This window comes from Dipodomys merriami, unplaced genomic scaffold (assembly GCF_024711535.1).
Source record: "Dipodomys merriami isolate MVZ:Mamm:240054 unplaced genomic scaffold, mDipMer1.0.p SCAF_15, whole genome shotgun sequence".
In the NCBI taxonomy this organism is placed as follows: domain Eukaryota; kingdom Metazoa; phylum Chordata; class Mammalia; order Rodentia; family Heteromyidae; genus Dipodomys; species Dipodomys merriami.
In genome coordinates this window covers 20,084,535-20,108,065 of record NW_027202826.1, presented here as the reverse complement: position 1 = coordinate 20,108,065, position 23,531 = coordinate 20,084,535, and the positions used below count along the sequence as shown (strand labels likewise).

The 23,531-nt window shown below is 41.5% G+C and overlaps 1 protein-coding gene across 2 annotated transcripts in view; it reads right to left on the bottom strand.

Moving 5' to 3' along the window:
- Nfkb1 (nuclear factor kappa B subunit 1) overlaps positions 1-23,531 on the bottom strand; it is a 120,482-nt gene that overhangs the window by 54,317 nt on the left and 42,634 nt on the right. The gene's annotated exons all lie outside the window — the stretch shown is intronic.

Below are 23,531 nucleotides of genomic sequence, written 5' to 3'. Positions count from 1 at the left end.
AGTTAATTAAAAAGTACTTTGTATAAAACTTGATTTTGATCCCCTCAAAGTATAAATCAATTTCTTAGGCATATGAACTGAGCATATTCCATTTATTTATTTATTTATTTAATTTATTTATTCTCTTGTACTGAGACTTGAACTCATAGCCTCGGTGTTGTTCCTCAGTTCTTTTACTCAAGGTTAAGCTCTACCACTTAAGCCACACTTCCACTTTGGGCTTTTTTTTTTTTTTTCTCGTGGTCCATTGGAGATCAGAGCCTTGTAGACTTTCCTGCCCAGGCTGGCTTCAAATTGAGATCCTCAGATCTCAGCCTCCTGAGTAGCTAGGATTACAGGCATTAGCCACTGGTGTGTTCTCTTTTATTACAGCCTTTGCCCTTTAGTGCAGGATGGGGAATAAGAAGTTTTGGTTCTGTCCCATGGTTGACTATTGTCTCTACGTATTTTCTGGAAGGCTGATGCCAGTTCTGGGGCCCTTAACAAACAGCTAGAGAGCACTAACTAAACCAATTGATCACCCTTTTAAGTGGCAGTCAGCCCAGGAAGGCCACAGTGGATGCTTGGTGCCATCAGGCAAGTCTTTTTAGTTCTGTTGGATAGCAAGAGTTCCTTGAGAAAGCCCAATCGCTTTGTTTAATTAGGCCCCACAGCGCTGCCATGGAGAGAGGGTAGTCATTGGCATGGAAGGAAAGAGGCGGGAGGTGTGCTCAGAAAGCCCTTGCATGTTTTCTCTTCTGCCTTCAAGACGGATGGGGTGGCAAGAAAGAGGAACTGGGGTTTCTCTGAGGTGAAGGACCTGAAAGATTCGCCAGTGACTAATGTGTTGTTTGATCCGTGTGAATAGAGTCCGAGTCACCACGGCATCATTCGGTTTTTACACAGACCACAGAACAGGCGCAGGCAGGTCCCTGGGTCTGTGGACTTTCCAGAGTACTGATTGGAAGGCGAAGGCTGTGTGGAGAAAGCAAAGCAAAGCTCCATGCAAGGTGCATGGCACATGTGGACTCTGGCAGGCTAGTCTACAGGAGAGCGCCTCTCCCTAGGGCCCCTGACTGACAGTTCCCTGCAGCCCATTCAGATTTGTTCTATGGAGAGAGGGGATTCTTTTTACTCAGCCTCTCCTTCGCTTCACCGAACAGCGATTTCCTTGCAAATGAAGCGTAGGAAGAGCAACTTCCTCTGTTCTGAAGGTTTTTCTGTAAGAGTCTGAACAGAGCACCCTTAAGCACGACTAGCTTAAAACTCAGGCTCAGCTTTCAGCCACAGCCAAGGTTAGACAAAGGCACAAAATTGTCTAAACTATCAAGGGAGTGGTAGGGGTCAGTGGCTGGCCAGGTGTAAAGACAGTTCCGCATTTACTGGCTGAGTGACACTCAGTTTCTTCATCTGTAAAATGGGGTGGATGACAGTTCAAAGCTTCATGAAGGCACATAAAGTCTTGTTTGTTTGTTTTCTTTTTCCTTTTGATGGCACTGGTGGTTGAACTCAGATTGGATGCTTGCTAGACAGGCAATTAGCTACATTATTTTTCAGACATTCATTATTTTTCCTCCTAACTATAGATAGCCTTTGGAGTAGCTGGGATTGAAGATGAGCCACTAGGCTCAGCCTATTTGTTGAGATAGAGACTTGTTAACTTTTTGCCAGTGCTGGTCTCAAACTGTAATCCTTCCAATTTCTGCCTCTCAAGCAGCTGGGATTTCTAGGTATGAGCTAGTATGTTTGGCAAATAACAGCTGTATGCTATTATTTAAACCATCGTCTTGTTTATCATTGCCCTGTACATTCCTAACCTGACATGATGCTTTAAAGAACATCCCTTCCCCGCTTCTTAAAGCCAGGCATGGTACCTCATGCTTGTAATCCAGCATATAGAAAGGAGGCAAAGGTAGGAGGATCCAGAGTTCAAGACTAATTGGGTTAAACAGTGAGCTCTTTCTTCAAAACAAACCGACAAAAAATCTGAAGCCAAACATCATTACCACCACCAACACAATCATTTTGCTTAGAGCAGGTGGTGGAAGAAATGGTCAATTCCAGCCACTTCTATTCCGAGGAAAAGTTTTATTTTCAGAGTGCCATATGTGACCAGGGTTTGTTATTTTTCTAGTAATAATTATGTTCTCATGGCAACAACTCATTCTTGGGAGTACTCAGGCTTTCTTGGCTTCCCTGATTAAATTTAAGACTTAATGATAGCATGGCATCATGACTTATACCTATAATTCCAACTACTTGGGAGGCAACTGGGAGGATTGTAGTTCAAGGTCAGCCCAGGCCAAAAAAAACCCCACATTTTTTGAGATATTTTCCTCTCAACAAACAAGACTGACATAGTGCTTCATACTTGTAATCCCAGTTATGAGAGATCCATAAGTAAAAGAATCATGTTCAGATAAGTAAAAGAATCATGCTAAAGTAAAAATAAGCTGGAGGTATGACTCAAGTAGTAGAACACCTGCTTACTAAGTACGAGCCCTGAGTTTGGACCCTACTACCAGCAAAAATAGTCATAAGGAAAAAAAAAGACTTTCTTCCAGAAGCCTTGTGAATCAGCACCTGCTGATGACCATAGGCCAGATATGCTTTGTGAGTAAGATTTAGAAAGGAAGGGGATCCAGGTAATCGTGGTCTCAGTCAGATCACCTACTTTTACTGAACTGTCATGCTGCAGAAAAGTACATGCTATTTCTCAGAGGTTAAAGTTAAAAGAAGTCATCTAGAAGTTTCTAAGAATTACAATTTGAAACATCCAGTTTCCTCTTCAGGTAAATTTGGCCAAATCACTCTGACAGAAAGAAGCAATGTGAGTGTAAGATGTGATATACAAAATTGTTCATTTCTGCTTGCATTTTCCCCAGGAACAATGATGATGATGATGATGATAAAGAAGAGGAGAAAGGGAAAAATATCCATAATTTCCCAACTTAAAACCAGTCTGTCCTGACTTGGTTCTCTACCCCAGAGCAGTAGAATGAAGCAGCTTGAGAGCTCCTGGAACCATGCTGCTAGGCTCCAATTTCTGGTTGATATTTAATTCACCATGGCAACCAGGAATGATGGCTGATACCATCTTTCAATTTCCCCATCTTTAAAACACTGGGTGCTGGTGGCTCATGCCTGTAATCCAAGCTACTCAGGAGACTGAGATCTGAGGATCGTGGTTCAAAGACAACCCAGGCAGGGAAGTCTGTGAGACTCTTATCTTCCATAAACTACCCAAATGCTGGAAATGGAGCTGTGGCTCAAGTGGCATGGAACTAGCACCCCAGGCCCTGAGTTCAAGCCCCAGCACTGCCACCAAAAACAAACAAAAACTATGCCAACTGAACAAAAACATTTGCACAGGATAGCTTTTAGACTCCAAAGACTCCAATGTCTGCCTCTGAGTGAGATTAGCAAGCTGAACTAGAAAGCCTCTCTTCTGTCTGGTCCATTACTTCATGGACAACCAATATCCATCCATTTATTTGGTGTATATTTGGTGTAGACCCCTGTAACCACCCCCACACTGCAGAAAGTAACAGTGAAGGGAAAAGGCACGCAGTACCTACAGAACAGGTATGATTCCTCTTGTTAGGGGAAGTGGAATTTGGGGACTAGAACGATCAAATAATCTCACAGACACACAGAAGTATATGTAACTCTTACGATGTGATAGGATCTTGAGCTGGACAGAAAGTGAAAACAAGCTCTCTTCCAGAGGAGAATGAAGCTGACCAATAGAATCGTTCCAAGAAGAGGTAGCAGGTAGGGGGTGAGGCAGCTAGGCCTGTGCTGGCAGGAAGAGCAGTGTGTGCCAGGACTGGAAGGTATCAGTTCTCCTTGGAGTGTCCCAGGCTAGCTCACCAGCACCTTCAAGTGGTGCTAGCACTAGCCAGGTGTCCCCAGGCTGGGCAGGAGAGTCTGTGGGACTCATCTCCAATAAACCACCAGAAAAACTGTGCTATGGCTCAAGTGGTAGAGTGGCTAGCCTTGAGCTGAAGAGCTGAGGGACAGCGCCCAGGCCCAGAGTTCAGGCCCCATGACCGACCCCCCCCCCAAAAAAAAAATAATAGAAGTGCTCTTATCCCTTTGCAAATGGCCTTCATAAAAAAAAATCATGCTATGATATGATTAAACCATGCATTCATGCTTAGTTTTCAAGTCAGATTAAAAGGAGAAATGCAAAAAAATAAAGAGAAGAATCTTTCTTTAATAATATAGCGTCTCTCAAGGATGAAAGTTAAGTCAGGTTTAGTTGCTATCTATGATTTATTATCTGAGCGATCAGGAAATAGAGTTTAACCTTTCCTAAAGGAGATAGTACACGTTGACATGAGAAGTCACTCATTGCGTCCCTTCCTTCCTTCTGGGGATTTCAAGTTGATCTAATCGGGGATCTAATCCTAGCATAGATCCACTCTAGCTCTGTGGCCTTAGACAAGTTGGGTAACGTCTCTGAGCCTCAACTTCCATGCTTACAAAATGGGCCACGATTGTAACAGCACAGGGCTATTGTGAGGATGGTACAGTGCTGCTATATGTTAAGTACCATGGAAGCGCCAGCTTCTTCTGCTCTCTGTATTTGTTAAGCCCCCTTCCCTCCCCCCGTGGCCCTGTGAGATTAGTACAGTTTGCACTATTTATAGATAAGAAACTGTTGAGACCGACTCAACCCGAGCCCGGTGGAGCTCATCTTTAGTTTTCAGAGTATCAATGCTCTCTGTAAGCGATGGCGAGACTGGACAACACCCGCTGGTGCATCCAGTGTTGATGAGACTGTGCTTCTCCCGCTGAATCACTGACGTTCTTTTGCTCACTGAGCACTGAGTTCATGGGGGCTCAAGACCTCCCTGTAACCACAACGGCCAACCACCGATAAAGCAAGCTGGAGGGGACAGCCCAGCGTCTACCTCTGTGCCAATGCAGCTCTCCAAAGTGGGACTTTTTTTTCCCCTGTTAAACTTTGACCTAGGCTTTTGTTTTTCTAGTTTCATTTTAGTTTTCAGTTTTATTTTATTTTTTATCACATCAGATCTGCCGATCAATTACGCTTCCTTCAGAAAAATCAAGGCAGGAAATATACCAGGGCCAAGGGACCAGCTTCTCAACAAGAGTCAATACTTCAATAGCAAACTACAAAGGAGTCTTCACCTTTGCAAGGCAACATCATTCATGACTGCCAAAGGGGAGGGGGGGGGGAGAAAGTGTGTCATCAGGGTAAGAATTCCATTAGAAATAGTCCTAGATAGGCCAGGTTTTTATTTAATTTTATTTTGACAATTGGGTGCCTTCTTAAACAGGAAGTCAAGTTTAAAAGTGATATGCTGGCCCCTTCCCTTCTCATCCCTTTCCCTTCTCTTTCTCTTCCCTTTCCTTCCCTTTCTGCCCTCCCTCCCTCTTTTCCTTCCTGCTTTCCTTTTAGTTTTCTTTCTGCCAGTCCTGGGCCTTGAACTCAGGGCCTAGGTATTGTCCTTCAACTTTCTCCTCAAGGCTATCTTGCTACCACTTGAACCATAGCTCCATTTCTGGTTTTTTGGTGGTTAGTTGGAGAGAAAGAGTCTCACAGACTTTCCTGCTGCTGCTGGCTGTGAAACGAGGATTACAGGCATGACCACTGGTGCCCAGCTGGCACCGCTTCTTTCTGTATCTTTCTTACTCTCCTGTCTATGTGATATCTATATATACATATATATATTCAAATTCTTCTTTTGAACAAAGTAGTTTACATGCATGCATACATTCAAGACATTCAGAGAGTACTTTGAGTCTGACCACTTCTTACCATCTTTACTACTTGTCCTCTATTTCAAGACAACATCGTTTGTCTCTTAAGTTTTGCTCCTATTTTTGTTAGGCTTGTCCTGTTCCCAAGATCTATTTGCCTAAGCAATGAATCGTCAGCTTGTGCCAAGTCTTATCACTTGTCTGGCTCAAAACGCTCAGGAAACTGAAGTTATTGAAAGCTGAGAGATTAGCACAAGGGTGGCTTATTATCCTGTAATGCGCACACGCAGGAGCCTGTGTGTGTGTGTGTGTGTGTGTGTGTGTGTGTGTGTGTGTGTGTGTGTGTAAAGTTTTCAGGTTAAACAACAAAAATGAGATCATTCCTTTCTTTACATTATATATTCATTATCACTTCATAGTATATAAATATAGTTATTATTTATCATATATATATATGATATATTTTATTATTGCCTCAGTCAGAGTGGAAACAAACTGAGTTCTTCCTTGCTATTTCCTGGTGCCTGGAATAACACTTGCTCTACTGTGGGCATTCAACAGGGAATTCATTAGCTTAGGTTGGAAGAGGGTTGTTTAGCTGGTGCCCCTGGTCTTGCAGTAAGGAGCCTGTCTTGCACAGATAGGAATCCCAGCAGCTGTGGGTAAGGGAAGGGGAGGTGACCCTTGAATCATCTGTAGGGAAACAAAGGCAGTAACACTCCACTGAAAGTCAAGCCACTCCCAAAACTCTGCTCTTGCTACCCTGCCTGCTGTTGGCCCGTAAGGTATTCATTCTCCCTTGTATGCTTTCTCTACACCTGGTCTTGTTGCTTCCCTTGGGATCCAGATTCAGGTTTCTCATCCACTTCAGTTTCCTAGTTCTTCATCCTCAGATGAGGGGACCCTGCTCTGACAGACAAGGAATAACCAACTCAAAGGATCTAATCACAATGTGGAGTACTTCCAATAGCTCAAACTAGTGCTTCTCTTTTCATAAAGAGTAAGACAGACTTGCTATGAATCTTGGCCACACCATTCTTTGATGAGTAACCTTGGGAAAATTGCTTAACCTTTTTTATTTATTTTTTCATCTGAATAAATAAACAAATAACTGTGGTGCCGGGCGCTGGTGATGGTTCACACCTGTACTCCTAGCTACTCAAGAAGCAGAGATTTGAGGATTGCAGTGCAGAGCCAGCCTGGGAAAGAAAAATCTGTGAGACTTTCTCCAATTAATCACTGAGAAAACTAAAAATGGAGCTGAAGTAGTTCAAGTGGTAGAGTGCTAACCTTGAACAAAAAGGCTCCAGGGATAGTTCCTAGGCCCTGAATTCAAGTCCCAGGACTGCCACTAAAAAAAAAAAAAGTAAACACAAATATGTAATCTCTGAATTTTCATGAGGATAAGAGATAATTTAAAGCTTTGAGTGTCTTTCCTTTTTTAAAAAAATGTAGACCAGGCCCAAGATAAATGACAGCAGTTCTTATTTATCTCTTCCTGCCTTAACAGATATCTGCAGTTAGATTTCCTCTGACTTCAATGGAAAGGGAGAAGCAGCTGCATTTGAGTTCCTCCAGCTTCTCTTCTCCTTACTGGTATGGAGGCTCAAAACATTCCTGTTACTTCATGTATCTTTCTCTGATTCAGAGAAATGTAATTCCTGTTCCTTTTTCCCCCAGAAAACCACTGTTTTTGCCCTTAATATTTACTCTAGATTACCCTAAATTACCCTCCTCCCTCCTATTGTAAAAGATGTTTCCCCTTAGGTTATAGACATATGTATTCTTCTTCCTTATTCTAAAAATAACAACTCTTTCCTGATAATGATGCTGGTATCTGTGAAGGTTAGCATTTATTGAAACCAAGGGGACCATGTACTACCCCAAGAAAACAGAACCACTCTCTCCTTTGATGTTCTCTATACTGAGAAATAGCATCAAATGAGGGAAAGGTTCTTTCTTAAAAGATTCTACTCATACTTGGTCTGAATGCCATTCTCTTTCTTCTTACAAGGTATGAAAAAAAAATTCCCAACTTACCAATGTGAGTAAGGCTACTTAATCTGTAGCCTTTTGCAAATAAATTGATTCCCCTAGTCTCCAAATTATAAAAATGTTTAAAGGTCATGAATGACTTCATGTTTCAAAACCCTTTAATCATATCTCAGTTTCCTTAACCTTGCTGAAGGCTGAGATGTCTAGCCATTCCCTTCTGGTATCTTTCCTAGCTTTGACTAAGATGCTCTCCATCTTCTTCCCAAAGAGAAGTCTCAACAGACATTGATTGGTCCTTCCTCTCTGGTCTCTTGTCAGTGATCACCTCTGAGCCTCATCAATTAACTCCCCATACAAATGACTAACAATTTTAGTCTCTGTTGTCACCATTCTTTAAAGCAGAGTAGATATATCCGTCTGCTTTCCAGGCATCTTTCTGTCCACACCACTTTTACAACTCCATGTGTCTAAGGCTGGATTAATCACCTTCCTTCTCAACTCTACTTGATAAAGAGAGGTATCACCTTCTATGTAATGTCAAGGGAAACTCTTATCAGTTTGAATTGCTGTTGTTTGTCTTCTGATCTTTATAATCACTTGCAAAAACTCAGCCATGTGAAAAAATCTCCAAAATCTCCACCTCTGTCTGTTCTTTTCCTCCATTCTCATTTTCTAAGTTTATCCATGTCAGCTTAGACGCAAATTTAACTCCTGAGGAATCACTGCAATTCTTACTGGTATTCCCTGGGCCTTGGCTTCCTATATTCCTGAAACATGACATTGGCTCTGATGTATCATTCCTATAGTAAAACTTCTATTGCCTACCCATGTTCTCAAAAAGCTCATTATAAATTCCTGCATGATTTCTCCCTACTCTTATCTTCTTACCCTTATTACTATCTGTCCCTCTGATGTAGTCATCACTCCAACAGAATTACTATTGCCTCTTCAGCCCCATAAATTTCTATTTTTGAGCCTTGGCTACTAGTGGTATTGTTGGTGCTCTTTTCTTTGTGTAGATCTATGATTTCAGTTGCCTTTTCTCAGAATTCCCTTGAATTCTCCTACAAACACTCATAGAAATTTATCTTTACCTTAGAGCCACTGGATCATTTATTCCTTTATTCAAAAAACATGTTTTACTCAACAATTCTTACCCAGCAGCCACTAGTACTACAATAATGAGTATAACAAGAAGAAACCATCACTGCCCTTCAGGTATTTAGTTCTTTATTGAATTCCTTTATCCTGGAGGAAAAAAACAAACATCACCTCACGTTTTCTATTTCCCTAACATGCAGCACAAAACCAGTTCTACTGCATCAGAGTACTTGGTTTAAAAAAACCTACTGAATGGATAAAGGAGGAAGGAAGGAACAGAGAAAAGCTGACCAGCTTAGGGTAGCCTGAGGAAAGGGTGCTGATGGGGGAGTCAGCGGTCTCACACTGGGGACTTCTGGAACATTCCTGTCCTGATAGGGTTTATCTTACTCCTCCAACTGTAGAAAAGTCCTAGCAAAGGTGAATGGATAAAGCCAATTTACTTGTGAAGTTTGGCAAAGTCCTGGGTCTGCAATCACACTGGCAGTACAATTTCTCAGAGGGTGACTTTCTGAACCTCTTTTCATCCCTCGAGCCATCCTACTTCGAAAAATAACTTACAGACAGACGAGCGGCAGAAATGCCTGACCATCTGTAAGTTTCACAAATTCAACTTTCAGAGAAAATCCAACCCTGAGACGCAATTTCCTAATTGTGGTGAGGTCTGGCCAAGATGGCAGCAAAGGGTGGAAAATGAACATCAAGAGTTGGTTCTAGATAAAACAGAAGTGAGAGTGGATGGCGGATGAGTCTTTCCTGGGCTGAGGCCCTGGGTCATCTCACAAGTGACCCCCACTGAACTCTGCCAGGACAGCGCCCGAAACTGGCTTTCCACCAGTATCCCAGAGTCAAGCTGTCACTCTCCCAGTGGAAAAGAGTCACAACTTCACAGAAAAATCTAGATGTGCAAGATCCGGAAGCACTAACCTGCCCAAAGTTCTGTTATATTTTCAAATATGATTCCAGGCAAGAAGAGAAAATCCCAGGGATGTCAATATAGAGTCTGCATAAGCTGGGTTTCATATAATAAGTACCTCAGCATTCTCAAATTCTGAGATGGTTGAAAATTCCCATCTTGGCATAATGGGAGCATGATCTTCTTTTTTTTAAAAAAATGATTGTAAAAGTAATAAACGGGGGGGGGGTTGCAGTTACATAAGGAAGGTAATGAGTACATTTCTTTTTAAACACTGTTATCCCCCTCCCTCATTTTTTCCTGCTTCCCATTCTACCCTCCCTCCTGTTATAAAGTTCATTTCCGACACAGTGTCTAATGAGTATCATTGTTGTATTAGTTCTTTTGTCCTGCTGTTTCTGTGGTTCCCTTACCCTCCACTAATCAGCTAATCTTATATACAAGACAAAAAGTACAGAAAACTAAAATAGAAAGAAAAATAGAAATAACTGCATATAGTACATAATAAGAACCTCTTGTTTCCAATTCTTGGAGTTCATGTTGATATGCTTCATGGTCCTATGCACTTAGCGATTGGACTATTGAGATCCCCTGCTAAGAATATCATAGACATATTCTACTTATTACAAGTAAGGGAAACCATGAAACCTATATTTCTCTGGGCCTGGCTTGCTTCACTTAATATACATTTCTCCAGGTCTTTCCATTTCCTTATGAATGGGGTGATGTCATTCTTTCTGATGGAAGCATAGAACACCATTGTGTATATATACCACATCTGAATCCATTAATCTACTGAGAGGCATCTGGGTTGGTTCCATATCTTAGCTATGGTAAATAATGCTGCAATGAACATGGTTGTGCCTGTAGCTTTAGTATAGTCTTGGTTGTGGTCATTTGGGTAAGTGTCCAGGAGTGGGATTGCTGGGTCATAAGGGAGCTCTATGTTTAGTCTTTTGAGGAACCTCCATACTGCTTTCCAAAGTGGTTGAAGAAGTTTACACTTCCACCAACAGTGTAGTAGCATTCCTTCTGGCCACATCCCTACCAGGATCTGTTGTTATTAGATTTCTTGATAATGGCCATTCTAACTGGGTGGAATCTCAATGTTGTTTTATACCAATCTCAATGATGTTTATAGCAAAAGTATTTGTGTCAAGTAGGTTATTTTCCCTAATATGGCATACCGAGCTTACCTTCTCCACAAATATTTTATTCTTGACTGTTTCTTAACATATTTTGCCTGAAACCTTCACAATTTTCAGATAAGAACATTTTGGGTCTCAGTGTTCCAATGGGTAGAATTCTAGTCTCTAGTGTTTACTGTTGAGATCTTGCATGAGTCACCTAACCACCTGGAGACTCTCAATTCGTCTAGAATACAGCTCAGTTCTTCTAGAATCACTAGATAATGTCTAACATGCCTTCCAGCTCTAAAATTCTACAGTTAGTTGCCTGTTATAAGTAGAAGACACACAGGACAATATGCAAAAGTCACAAATTCAAACGGAAACAAAAACAAAGTAAAAGAGAAAAGCGGTTTAACATCACAGAATTTTTGAGTTGGAAGGAACCTTACAGGCAAACTTAATTTTAAAACTGTGAACAATTTTAAATACATTTTAAACCACAGTTACAAACTGAGAAAAAACACACAATCAACACTCAAATTACCTGTTGCAAGGGGGCCTCTGATAGCATGGAAAATCAAAATTTAGAGATAAAGATAAACCTTTATGTTAGGCAAAGATTTCAACTTTTATCATTAAAGCTGAGATTGTATACTCAATGTATTTTCAGTAAATCCAGAAGATCCTGCCTTGGGTCATTAAGTTCTGATAATAATCTGTTCTGGACATAAGATAGAAATACCTCAATTACACAAGTAGAGGGAGAAAGTGTGACAATGAAATAAAGATATAATGAGATACTTTAATTTAAAAACTTTAAAAAATTCATAGAATTAAAATACTTGTTTGGTATGATGAAAGTATGTCCCAAATTAAACTTTTTGGTCCCTGATTTACTTATTCCTTGAAAGCAGCAGTTATTCATACAAATTTCTAACATTGCTTTAAAATGGGTTTAAATCCTCTAAACTTATTGAGATAATTAGGAATACTCATAACTCTGTGATGCCCAATTTTATCTGAGATTAAGAACCACTGATTTATTTCTTTTTAGAGGCATATGACATATTTTTCTTGCTTATAAAGCCTATTACCTGACATTCATGGAAGCTAACTGGTTAAAGGAACAATTAGACTTCTACCTAAGGACAGTCCATGCAGAATTTAATTTGTAGTGAATACAGCTGCTCTATAGAAGATTTTGGGCCATTCTGGGAAGAAGATAACAGTTTCTTCCTTCATAAGGAAAGTACACACGCTACTCCACCTAGCCATTCAACCATTCTCCTGTCATTTCCTGTGGAAAATCCCTACTCAGTGAGAAGAATTACAAGTGAATAGAACTGGGAAATGTTCTTTGTCTGATTTTGTGTGTGTGTGTGTGTGTGTGTGTGTGACTTTATTGGTTATGTTATACCTCCAGACATTAACAGGGCAAAAGAGAAAACACAATCCAAGTGTTAGACTGAGGTTAGTCCAAGTATTATACCATCTGAACACTATGATATAAACAAAAGTAGAAAAGGGGAAACACCAAAATTTCTACCAATTTCTAGGATGACATCAACCAGTAATTTGGAAAGATGGCAATACTTAAAACTTGTCTAAAAAAATCCCACGACTCTTTCTTGTCATAATTTTATATTGCTCAGCATGTATAAACTGACACGTACACTATGTATGTTAAATAAGTTATACACTTTGAGCTCTAGATAAAGTGGGCTGAAATCTAATTTTCTATATGTTTGGGGATCTATCAGGAAATTATAACTGCCCTAAAGCCAAATCTTGATTAGTTTTTTTTTGTTGTTTTTTTTTTTGCTGGTCATGGGGCCTGAACTCTGGGTCTGGGTGCTGTCCCTCAGCTCTTCAGCTCAAGGCTAGTGCTCTACCACTGGAGCCACAGCGCCACTTCCAGCTTTTTCTGTTTATGTGGTGCTGAGGAATCAAACCCAGGGCCTCATGCTTGCAAGGCATGCACTCTACCACTGAGCTACCTTCCCAGCCCTCTTGATTAGTTTTTGTTATAAACAATCTTTCTGAAGGCATATCAAGGAAGAAAAAGGAAGACAGAAAGAAAGGAAGGGAGGAGGGAGAATAGATTTCCAAATTGTAAAGGGGACTCAAGTCTCAGTACAAGTTACTGTCCCTGTCTTGGAGTCCTCCAAGGGTGTGTGTGTGTGTGTGTGTGTGTGTGTGTGTGTGTGTGTGTGTGTGTGTGTGTGTGTGTGTGTGTGTGTGTGTGTGTGTGTGTGTGTGTGTGTGTGTGTGTGTCTGTGTCTGTGTGTGTGTGTGTGTGTGTGTGTGTGTACTGGAGTTTAAACTCAGGGCCTCATGCTCTTGCTTAGCTGATTCTGCTCAAGGTTGGTCCTTTACCACTTGAGTCACAGGTCCACTTCCATCTTTTTGCTAGTTTATTGGAAATAAAATATCTCCTGGATTTTCCTTTGAGAGTTGGCTTTGAATCTGGGTCCTCAGAGCTCAGCCTCCTAAATAGCTAGGATCATGAGAATGAGACACCAGTGCCCAGCTTCCAGTTTGCTTTAGAACTAGTCTAATGACACCCATCCTAATGCTGAGCCTTCCACCCCCAGGCACCTCTACCCCCATCCCCGGCCCAGAAGAATCTCTCCTGGGGCTTCCACTCATTCCTTTCTATTTTGTGACACACAAGTCACATGTCAGCCTTCTTCAGATGACAGCCATCCAAGTATTTGGAGATAAGTAGACCGTTCTTTGGGCTGTCGACATTCTCAAGTTTAGTAATTAGAAGAAAATTTGAGTCATGTCACTATTCTGCCCTAAACACACTCAAGTTCGTTTTTCTTCTCTGCTAAAATGGGGTCCAGCGGTGTACATATATTCCAGGAGTGATCTTTTAACCAAGTGGGACCAGAACCACCATCTCCTTGTTCTTCTAGATCATATTTATTAGATTAATGCAGCCAAATGGGAGAATTTGTGATTTGGCAGCCACATGGCCTGGCTGGTGCATGGTAAATCTATTTTTTTTTGTAGGGGGGGTCCGGTTGTGGGGCCTGAACTCTGGGCCTGGGCGCTGTCCCTCAGCTCTTCAGCTCAAGGCTAGCACTCTACAACTTGAGCCACAGCGCCACTTCCAGCTTTTTTCTTTTTGCTTATGTGGTGCTGAGGAATTGAACCCAGGGCCTCAGGCATGCAAGGCAAGCGCTCTACCACTGAGCCACCTTCCCAGCCCTTATTAACTTGAACCTCTCAATCCCTTTGCCTGCGCTGCTGCTAAGTCATCTCTCTTGCCCTGTCCCTGTACTAACTGGGTTTCTGGATGCATGCATCTCTTTTCAGTGTCACTGCTTAAGAATCTGGCCTATTGCCTTAGCATTTCAAGATTAATCTGAATTTAAATTTGTTATCTATCACTTCATGCTACTTGAAAACTCGATAAGAACCTTAAAAACTTCTATGTGAGAATGACAACATATATTAAAATGACTAGGGAACGGTTCCTGGGGCTCAGCACTGAAAATATCCCTGCCGGTTGACAGCTCAAGTACAGAAGATTCTGCTGACCTCTGAAATCCAGGTGCTGCATCTCTGGCTTCTCACCACCTGCCGCTGTAGAAGCCCTGTCACAGATGCCAGTAGGGCAGGCATGGTGGAAGCATTCACCGCAGTGCCTGACACACATGCTCAGCTCTCCAGTCTCCAGGTCAGACAGTGCACCCACCAATGGGTCATGAGGGCCCAATCACCCTCAGGAAGGGTGAGTGTGAGTGAGGGGCTACCTAGTTAGAAGTGACCTCAAGCAAAACACACAGACAGACAGACAGACAGACAGACAGACAGACACACACACACACACACACACACACACACACACACACACACACACACACACACACACACACACACCACTCTTGGCCAGGAATGCAAGTCAATATACAAGAGACTTACCCACATGTTGTTACACTATACATCTTAGCCAAGTTATAGAATCAGCCTCCTCTCAATAGAGGAACAGTTAAAGACAATAGTGGTGTGTGTATGTGTATGTGTGTGTGTGTGTGTGTGTGTGTGTGTGTACATGCATGTTTGAACAATTCCCTGAATCATTCTCCACAAGGTATGTATATCTATTATATTTATTTATCTATAAAATAGTCCATGCCTTATTTTTATCACTTAATGAACTCTTAAAAATCTTTTTATTGGCTTACATTAAATTGTACATAATGAGGGGTTTCAGCAGGACATCTCCGTAACTGTGTATCACTTAGTGAATTTAGAAGATTATATATATGTATATATATACAGCATATATATATATATATATATATATATATATATATACATACATAGTGGAGAATTATTCATGGAAAGCTAGTAAAAAGATCAGCTGAGTGAAAAATTTGGAATTTAGTTTTGGACATGCTATGCTGGCCAGAGAAACCCATCTGGAGTCTAGATTTCTGCATAGAGGTCCCGGGGTAGAGAAAAGATCTACCTTGTAGATCTACCTTGATCTGTGTGTAAAGGAAATAAAAATAAAAGAGAAGCTGTTTTGTCAAGTACTTAATCTCACCTCCCTCCCTTTCCCTGCTGGCCCCTTTCCTTCCTTTCCTCTCTTTCTCCCTTGCTCTCTCTTTGGTGGTACTGGGTTTGAACTCAGGACCTCACGCTTCCTAGCTAGGCACTCTATTACTTCAGCCATATCCTTAAGTTTTTTTTTTTTGCTTTTAATTACTTTTTGGATAGAGTTTTTGCCCAGTTCAGTCTTGAACCATAATCCTCCTACCTATGTTTTTGGATAGCTGGGATTATAATTCTGCAACATCACACCTGATCCAAGCCCAATTCTTAAACTAAGCTTGGGAATACTAATGTCTCTTTGAGTAGCTATAAGGAGTATGCAACATGTGACATAGCAAGAACAAATGGCAAACAAGAACAACAAAATATGTTTCTGTTACCTTAGGCAACAATTAAGTACTCAAATAAAGACAAGAGATTATAATGGAGTGTTTACTGTACTGCGATGTGTAGGGGATTATATAAGGAAGCATAAAACCTGGTGTCTGCTCTCAAGTAATCTAGAGATGTGAAGTCAGAATGAAGTAATTGAAACCAAGTGATCAGAGTAATAAAGATGAACAGGCATCATGGGAAACAAAGAAGGGATCCTAAAAGGCTATCCACCACAGGTAGATGGATGGGAGGAAATCAAAGCAGATCTCCCGAAGGAGTAGTGACACAGAAAACTAACTAGAATACATCTTAAGAAATAAACGAGGGGCTGGGAAGGTGGGTCAGTGGTAGAGTGCTTGCCTTGCATGCCTCAGGCCCTGGGTTCGATTCCTCAGCACCACATAAGCAAAAAGAAAAAAGCCAGAAGTGGCGCTGTGGCTCAAGTGGTAGAGCGCTAGCCTTGAGCTGAAGAGCTGAGGGACAGCGCCCAGGCCCAGAGTTCAGGCCCCACGACTGGACCAAAAAAAAAAAAAAAAAAAGAAATAAACGATATGTGGGGCTGGGAAGGTGGCTCAGTGGTAGAGCGCTTGCCTTGCATGCATGAGGTCCTGGGTTCGATTCCTCAGCACCACATAAGCAAAAAGAAAAAAGCCGGAAGTGGTGCTGTGGCTCAAGTGGTAGAGCGCTAGCCTTGAGCTGAAGAGCTGAGGGACAGTGCCCAGGCCCAGAGTTCAGGCCCCATGACCGGACCCCCCCCCCCAAAAAAAGAAATAAACGATATGACAAAAAAGAGTGAAAATAAAATAAGGATGAAAGTAAACAACAATCCATGAGACTGAGCAACAACTGATGAATATTAAAAGGTAACTGAATGACAAAACATATTCTAAGCCTACAAAGACCCAGGATAAGCAGAAATCAGGGATCGAGAGTGATGATTGAAACAGCCTTTTGGAATATGTTTTTGACAGAAGAGAGAACAGGAGATGGATTCAGAGGCTAGAACTGATGGCATGTGCAAAGCAGCACATTAGCCATGCAATGACAAGGATCCTTATACAGACCACATGAGATGCATAAACCTCCCAGAGCGCCTGCCTTGTGCCAGATACTGTTCCTGAAGAGTACCAACTCTTTTGGGGACTTGAACTCAAGAGCTTTCAGCTCTTGCTCTGCTTGCTTTCTTATTGTTGGCACTCTACCACTTGAGTCACACTTCCAATTCAGGAGTCCGATAGTTAATTGGAGATGGAGTCTCACAGACTTGTCTGTGAGGGCTGGCTTTGAACTAGAACCCTCTAGGCCTCAGCCTCCTGTGCAGCTAGGATTACAAACATGAGCCACCAGTGCATGGCTTATAATACTAACTCCTTTAATTTTCCCAGCAACACTGGAAAGGAGATGCTATTTTTAATCCTAGTTATACAGATATGCAAGTCAGTTAACCAACCTACCCAAGATTAAACTAGGGGCAGGGAGTTGGATTCAAAGCCATGTTGGCTTTTCTGTTACAATCACTTTGTGATCTCATCTCTGCAGAGGACAAAGAGATGATGAAGAATTTTCTAAATACACAGGTATGGAGATGCCCTGATGAAACCCCTCATTATGTACAATTTAATGTAAGCCAATAAAAAGACTTTTAAGAGTTCATTAAGTGAAAAAAGCAAGGTGTGGAGTATTTTATAGATTATTAAATATATATGTATCAAATGCAGATATTTTATAGTTTATGTTTTATATGTAGTTGGACACATCAATCTACATGTGCTTACAGGCTGAGCATACACATATGAACTCATAAATACATGGAATATTCTTGGAAATGCATACCAGTGTTTCTCTTGAAGGAAGAAAAAGATCTTATTTCAAGGAAAGAAGGGAAATTTACCTTTTACTGCATTAGTCTTTGTGTCTCTTTAATTTTCATATATGTATATGATACTTATAGATAGTAATAATTTTAAAAACAATTCTGTGTGTGTGCGTGTGCATGCACACGTGTACACGCACACACACACACACACACACACACACACACACACTCATGCTGATACTGAGGCTGAAACTTAGTGCCTGGGCATTTTCCCTTTGCTTTTTTCTTCAAGGTTGGTGCTCTAACACTTGGCCACATCCCTGCTTTCTGGCTTTTTTGGTGATTTATTAGAGATAAGCGTCTCATGGACTTTTCTGCCCAAGCTGGTTTTGCGCTGTGATTCTCAGATCTCAGCCTCTAGAGTAGCTACAGTTACTGGTGTGTACCACCAGTGCCTGGCTCCTCTTTGAATTTTACCAGTAGTACACAGCTCTTATGCTTGGAGATTCACAAACCCAATCCAGTCCACACATGCAACCAACTCCATGGCCAGAAGCAGTGGCAGGACCTGGGAGCAACTGCGAATACAAATTCTTGGTTCATAGCTCCTGTCCACGGGGCCACTTCCACAAGGGCAGTAACACTGCTCAGACAAAGTAGGGCCTAGACACCTTGAATCTCCATCTCAAAGTTCTGTCTCAGCTTCAGAAAGGCAGACGCATTGCTGTGAGGCTTGATGCCCTGAAGAGTGAGTGAGAGCTGCCGCTAATACTGCTCTGCTGGAGTTGGCTATGAGGCTCACCCGGCCAGTCAAAGCCAAAAGACAGAGAGAAAGGAGCCAGAAGGGATCCTTCCAGCTTGGAACTTATTAGAGCTTAAAACTAGCTAGTTATCCCTTCACATTTTCAGATTAAAAAAAGAAAGTGCCCCTTTGGCTTAGCTTCAGTTTTGTTTTGTTTTGTTTTGTTTAACCTTAATTTGCCATTGTAAGAACCAAATGGGTTGATAAGTTAAAGCCCAACAGCCCATTTCAGCCCAAGAGAGTGATATGCCTAAAGCCTGATTTCTGGTGCCTGAGTTGGGCCTGGGACACTGTAGCATGACTGCTAGTCAAGGAAGTCTGGGGAGGAACGGGAAAAGCAGTCTGGAGACGTGGAAGAATGGGAAGGAGTCACAGGTGGAGGGAAGTCAGAACAGCCTCAGTAACAGCCTGCTACCATTAAGTCAGGTGATCCAGCCAGCTAGATATAACCTTATCTACACAAGAGGCTGAGATCTGAAGACTGTGGTTTGAAGCTAGCCCAGGCAGGTAAGTTTATGAGACTTATCTCCAATTAATCACCAAAAAGGTAGAAGTGGAGCTGTGGCTCAAGTGGTAGAGGACCAGCCTTGACAAAAACACTAAGGGATAGTACCTAGGCCCTAAGTTCAAGCCCTAAAAAAAATCATGTTATCTATTTCTTCTAAAGAAGCTACAGCAGGGTAGGGCTAGTGCTTCTTTAGGAAGATGGTTCAAACAGCTTTCTGCACACTAACCATTTATTCATTAGGTGAATAACTCCTAGACAACTTCTACACTTCACCTATTGCGTGTTCCAGGAGCTAGTAAACAAGATAGATGACAGTCCTAGTTCTCATGGAACTAGATACCATATGACCATATTTCGGCATTTAACCATGTCCCGGATGAGCGTTTCATGTAGCAGATGCTCTCAGGGACTGCACTAGTTATTTGTATGTAATGTTAACTCATTTCTCTATGTTATATTTTTTTAGGGGGGTGGGGAGGAGTCTGGTCGTGGGCCTGAACTCGGGCCTGGGCGCTGTCCTTCAGCTCTTCAGCTCAAGGCTAGCGCTCTACCACTTGAGCCACAGTGCCACTTCCAGCTTTTTTTTTTTTTTCTGTTTATGTAGTGCTGAGGAATCGAACCCAGGGCCTCATGCATGCAAGGCAAGCGCTCTACCACTGAGCCACCTTCCCAGCCCTCTCTATGTTATTTTTATTTTCATCTTATGCATGAAGAAAATAGAGCTGGAAGGGATCGAGCAACTTTTTGAAGGAAGATCTTACCATTGGCAAATGGCACAATCTGGAGTAAGATCTAGCTTTTGCTTTCAAATATGATGTGTTTGCCCACTAAACCACAGGTCTTTTTTTTTCACCATCCAATGACAGAAGCCTCTGCTTAAGCAACTTAATGGGTTTACTCAGATCCTACAAAATCTTTACTAATTGTATTATGTAACACAAGAGTACTGAAGCAATGGTGTTATCCTTGATCTGACCATTAGGCAAAAACTTTAGGATGTGATCTCCTATCTGTTTTCTCTATGATATCTTAGAAGAGACGTGGCTAGCTCATGAGAGTTGATAGTAAATTTTCAACTTTTGTGAGCCAAATGACATCATATTAGTAGCTTAAAACTCACCTTGAAAAAAGAAATTGGCAAGAAAACACTATGAGTTAAGGGTATTCTCTACCCTGACCCGCCCTCTGCCTCTAGGAGCCAATTGTGAAACATTTGTTAGCATACTTACCATCTACTCAGTAAGGAAACATCAGAAGAATTTACCTGGCTTAAATAAAACAGTCAGTCATGGTGGCTCATGTCCATGATCCCAACCACTCAGAGAGCATAGATCAGAATGATTATAGTTCAAGATCAGCATGAGTAAAAGTGAAACACCATCAAAATCAGTCAGCTAGGCAGGGGATATACAGCTGTGGTTCCACCTATGTAAGAGGCATAAATAGGACAAAAAAGCATGACCCTTTTAGAAAAAGAACTAAAAGTAAAATGGGCTATGGGTATGGTAGAGCACCTGCCTCAAAAGTCCCAGCTAGGCACCAGTGGCTCACACCTGTAATCCTTGCTACTCAGGAGGCTGAGGTCTAAGAATCACGGTTCAAAGTCAGTCAGTCTGGGCAGGAAAGTTTTTGAGACTTTTATCTCCAATTAAACACACAAAAAAGCTGGAAATGGAGCTGTGGCTTAAGTGGTAGAGCTCTAGCCTTGAGCAAAGTAGTTCAGGGATGGCACACAGGCCCTTGTGTTCAAGCCTCAAGACTGGAACACACAAAGAAATACAAGTTCCTGAGTTCAAATCCCCGAAATGTCCACAAAACAAACCAACAAAACACCCACTCTGGTACACTGACTGGAAAATCTCTTTTTAACCTGAAAATTTTTTCTCTAACTTCCTAGATACATAGAGCTCATGCCCACTCAATCCCAGAGTGTGACTTTATTTGAATACAAACTCTTTGCAGATTCAGTTGGTTATGACGAGATTTTACTGGAGACTGACCAGTCTCCTTACAAGAAATGAGAGAGAGAGTGGGGAGGGGAGGGGAATTTGGACACAGAGACAGAGAGGGCCAGGTAGAAACAGAGGTAAAAATGGAACAATGTACAAGCACAGTCAGAAACCTGGAGAAACTAGAGAGAGAAAAGGAAACAAATCTTCCCTGGAACCTTCGGAGCAGCATGGCCCTTCTTCAAGAAAGAATAAATCTCTTCCTATTGCTTCCTATGACCTGGTTACGACCATTGGTGACAGCAACCACAGGGAACTAAGACAATACTTGTGCAAGTTAGCACACTTACAGTCCCCAAGGTAACATAATTAAGAAGCATAACAAGAATTTAATAAATTAGTTCTGGCCTCCTGCTACCTGTGTGATTTTCTTAAGACATTATTACTTTGGAAACTAAGCTTTTGGCACATTTCCAATTTCAGTCTCCTCCCTGAAGAGCTCAGACAGGGGCAAAGACATCAGGTATAAATACTAATGTAGGGAGTTTCTACTGGAAATCAGTGAACAAATCAATGACATTTTTGTATAGGCCTATATATCTAGAGATCAATCAATAAAAATGCCCTTCAATATTTGTAAGTATATCTGGGTATAGGAGAATAAAAGCAGTTGAGCACTGGTGGCTCATACCTGTAATCCTAGCTACTCAGAAGGCTGAGCTTTAAGGATCACCGTTCAAAGCCAGCCCAGGCAAGAAAGTCCATGAGACTTTTATATCCAATTAACCACCAGAAAACTGGAAGTGGTGCTGTGGTTCAAATTGGTAGAGTGCTAGCCTTGAGCAGAAAAAGCTCAGGGACAGTGGCCAGGTGCTGAGTTCAAGCCATACTGACTGACCAAAAAAAAAAAAAAAAAAAAAAAAGAATAAAAGCAATGATCACTTTTAAGCACGTGTTGTGTGTCATACATTGAACAACTCAATTCTCACACTTATTCTGTTAATTCCGTCCCGCCCCCTTTGTGGCGTGGGGCTGGAATCCAGTGTAGCACACACTAGACAAGCCCTCAACCAGTGAGTTACACCCCCATCCCTGGTAGAGTAGGCATTCTTTACATTGATCTTTACAAGTAAGGAAGGTGAAGCCTAGCAAATTTAGTAAGACAATTAATTAGTAGAAAAACTAGAAATCAGTATTATGGCTAGGCCTGGAACAAGAGACTTTATTTAGAGCCCAAACTTCAAGTCCTAAAAGTATCGTTCATAAACTGCCTACTGTCCCACAGATTTGGCTCCTGTGCATTTGCAGCTTCCAGGACATTACTACACACTGTTACTCCCCCACCCACCACTCCCTCCATCTCACCTGTCTTTCAAATTCTCCATCTCTATATGTTCTATCCTTATCTTCTCTATGTGAAACTTCCTTAGATTGGTTTTTCCATTTGTTGGCTATTTTTCCACTGCACATAGTAACTGAGTTAAATCATTTCCTTGGTTTTAATTCTTCTTGTCCTGATTTCACCTCCACATTTCTGTAGTATCAGCAAACTTCTTTTGTATTTATATATCAACAACGGATAACTCAATTATCTGAAAGTGCTGGGGATTTATTTCTGCCGCTCATTGTTCTGCACTCTTGTAATCTCCGGGGCTTGCTTGTGTATGTGTTTAATTTGAGGTCAGAAATTCATACTTAATGGAGCTAGCTGTTTTGCTTGTTCCTGCCAGGCTGGATGGATCCCCCCCACCAGTTTGAAGCCATGCTATATTCATTGTTAGACTTGGGCATTCCTAGATCACAGAGGAAATGCAAACTTGAACTCTAGATCTAGAAAAGTGAGAATCAGACCTGATTCTCATGATACATACTGATTCTCCAGAGGCTAGGCTGAAAATGGAGACATTTATCACCACTCTGAGGATTACCCATTAACAGGAACCAGCCCCAGAAGAGCTGATGGCAGCAGTGCGGAACTATAGTTCCAGTTCCTCAGACTGGAAAGGCCCAAAGCCTAACCAGCTTTCCTGAGAAGCTGTTTAAAAGTAAACTTCTTAATTACACCAATCAGCAAATATCTTTTGTTCTCCTCTTTCCTCCATCTTCACATCATCTCCTCTTTTCTTCTCTCCCTTCCCCACCCCTGCTGTTCCCTTCTCCCAACGCCTTTCCTCCCCTCCCCTTCCCTTTTTCCTTCCTTCCTTCTTGCAGTACTGGGGTTTGAATTCTCTGTTTATTAGGCAGGTGCTGTACAACTTGAGCCATTCCACTTGCCTTCAGGTCAGTAAATATTTTTATGCCCCAAATTCCATTGAAATACTATTGTGTTTTTCCAAATTCCCTATTTCATGGTACTTCAGTAGTTTTCATACATTCTCAGAAGCTCAACTGTGCATTAGAGAAAATGTTTGGTATTCTTTGGTCCTGTGTTACATTTTTGTTCTATGTAAATTTCTAGGTGATTTCTTAGTCGTGGGATTCTGTTCTCGAGTCTATTAGGAGACTGTAGAAATAGAATAGAATCAGCATTTTAAACAAGAGTAAATTTTTATACATAGTTTAGTAGCCATACAGTACAGATCTATTTAAGGAATTAATTTGTTATCTTCAACTAAATCATGCAGAAAATTATAGCTATTAAATGAATGTCTCACATTT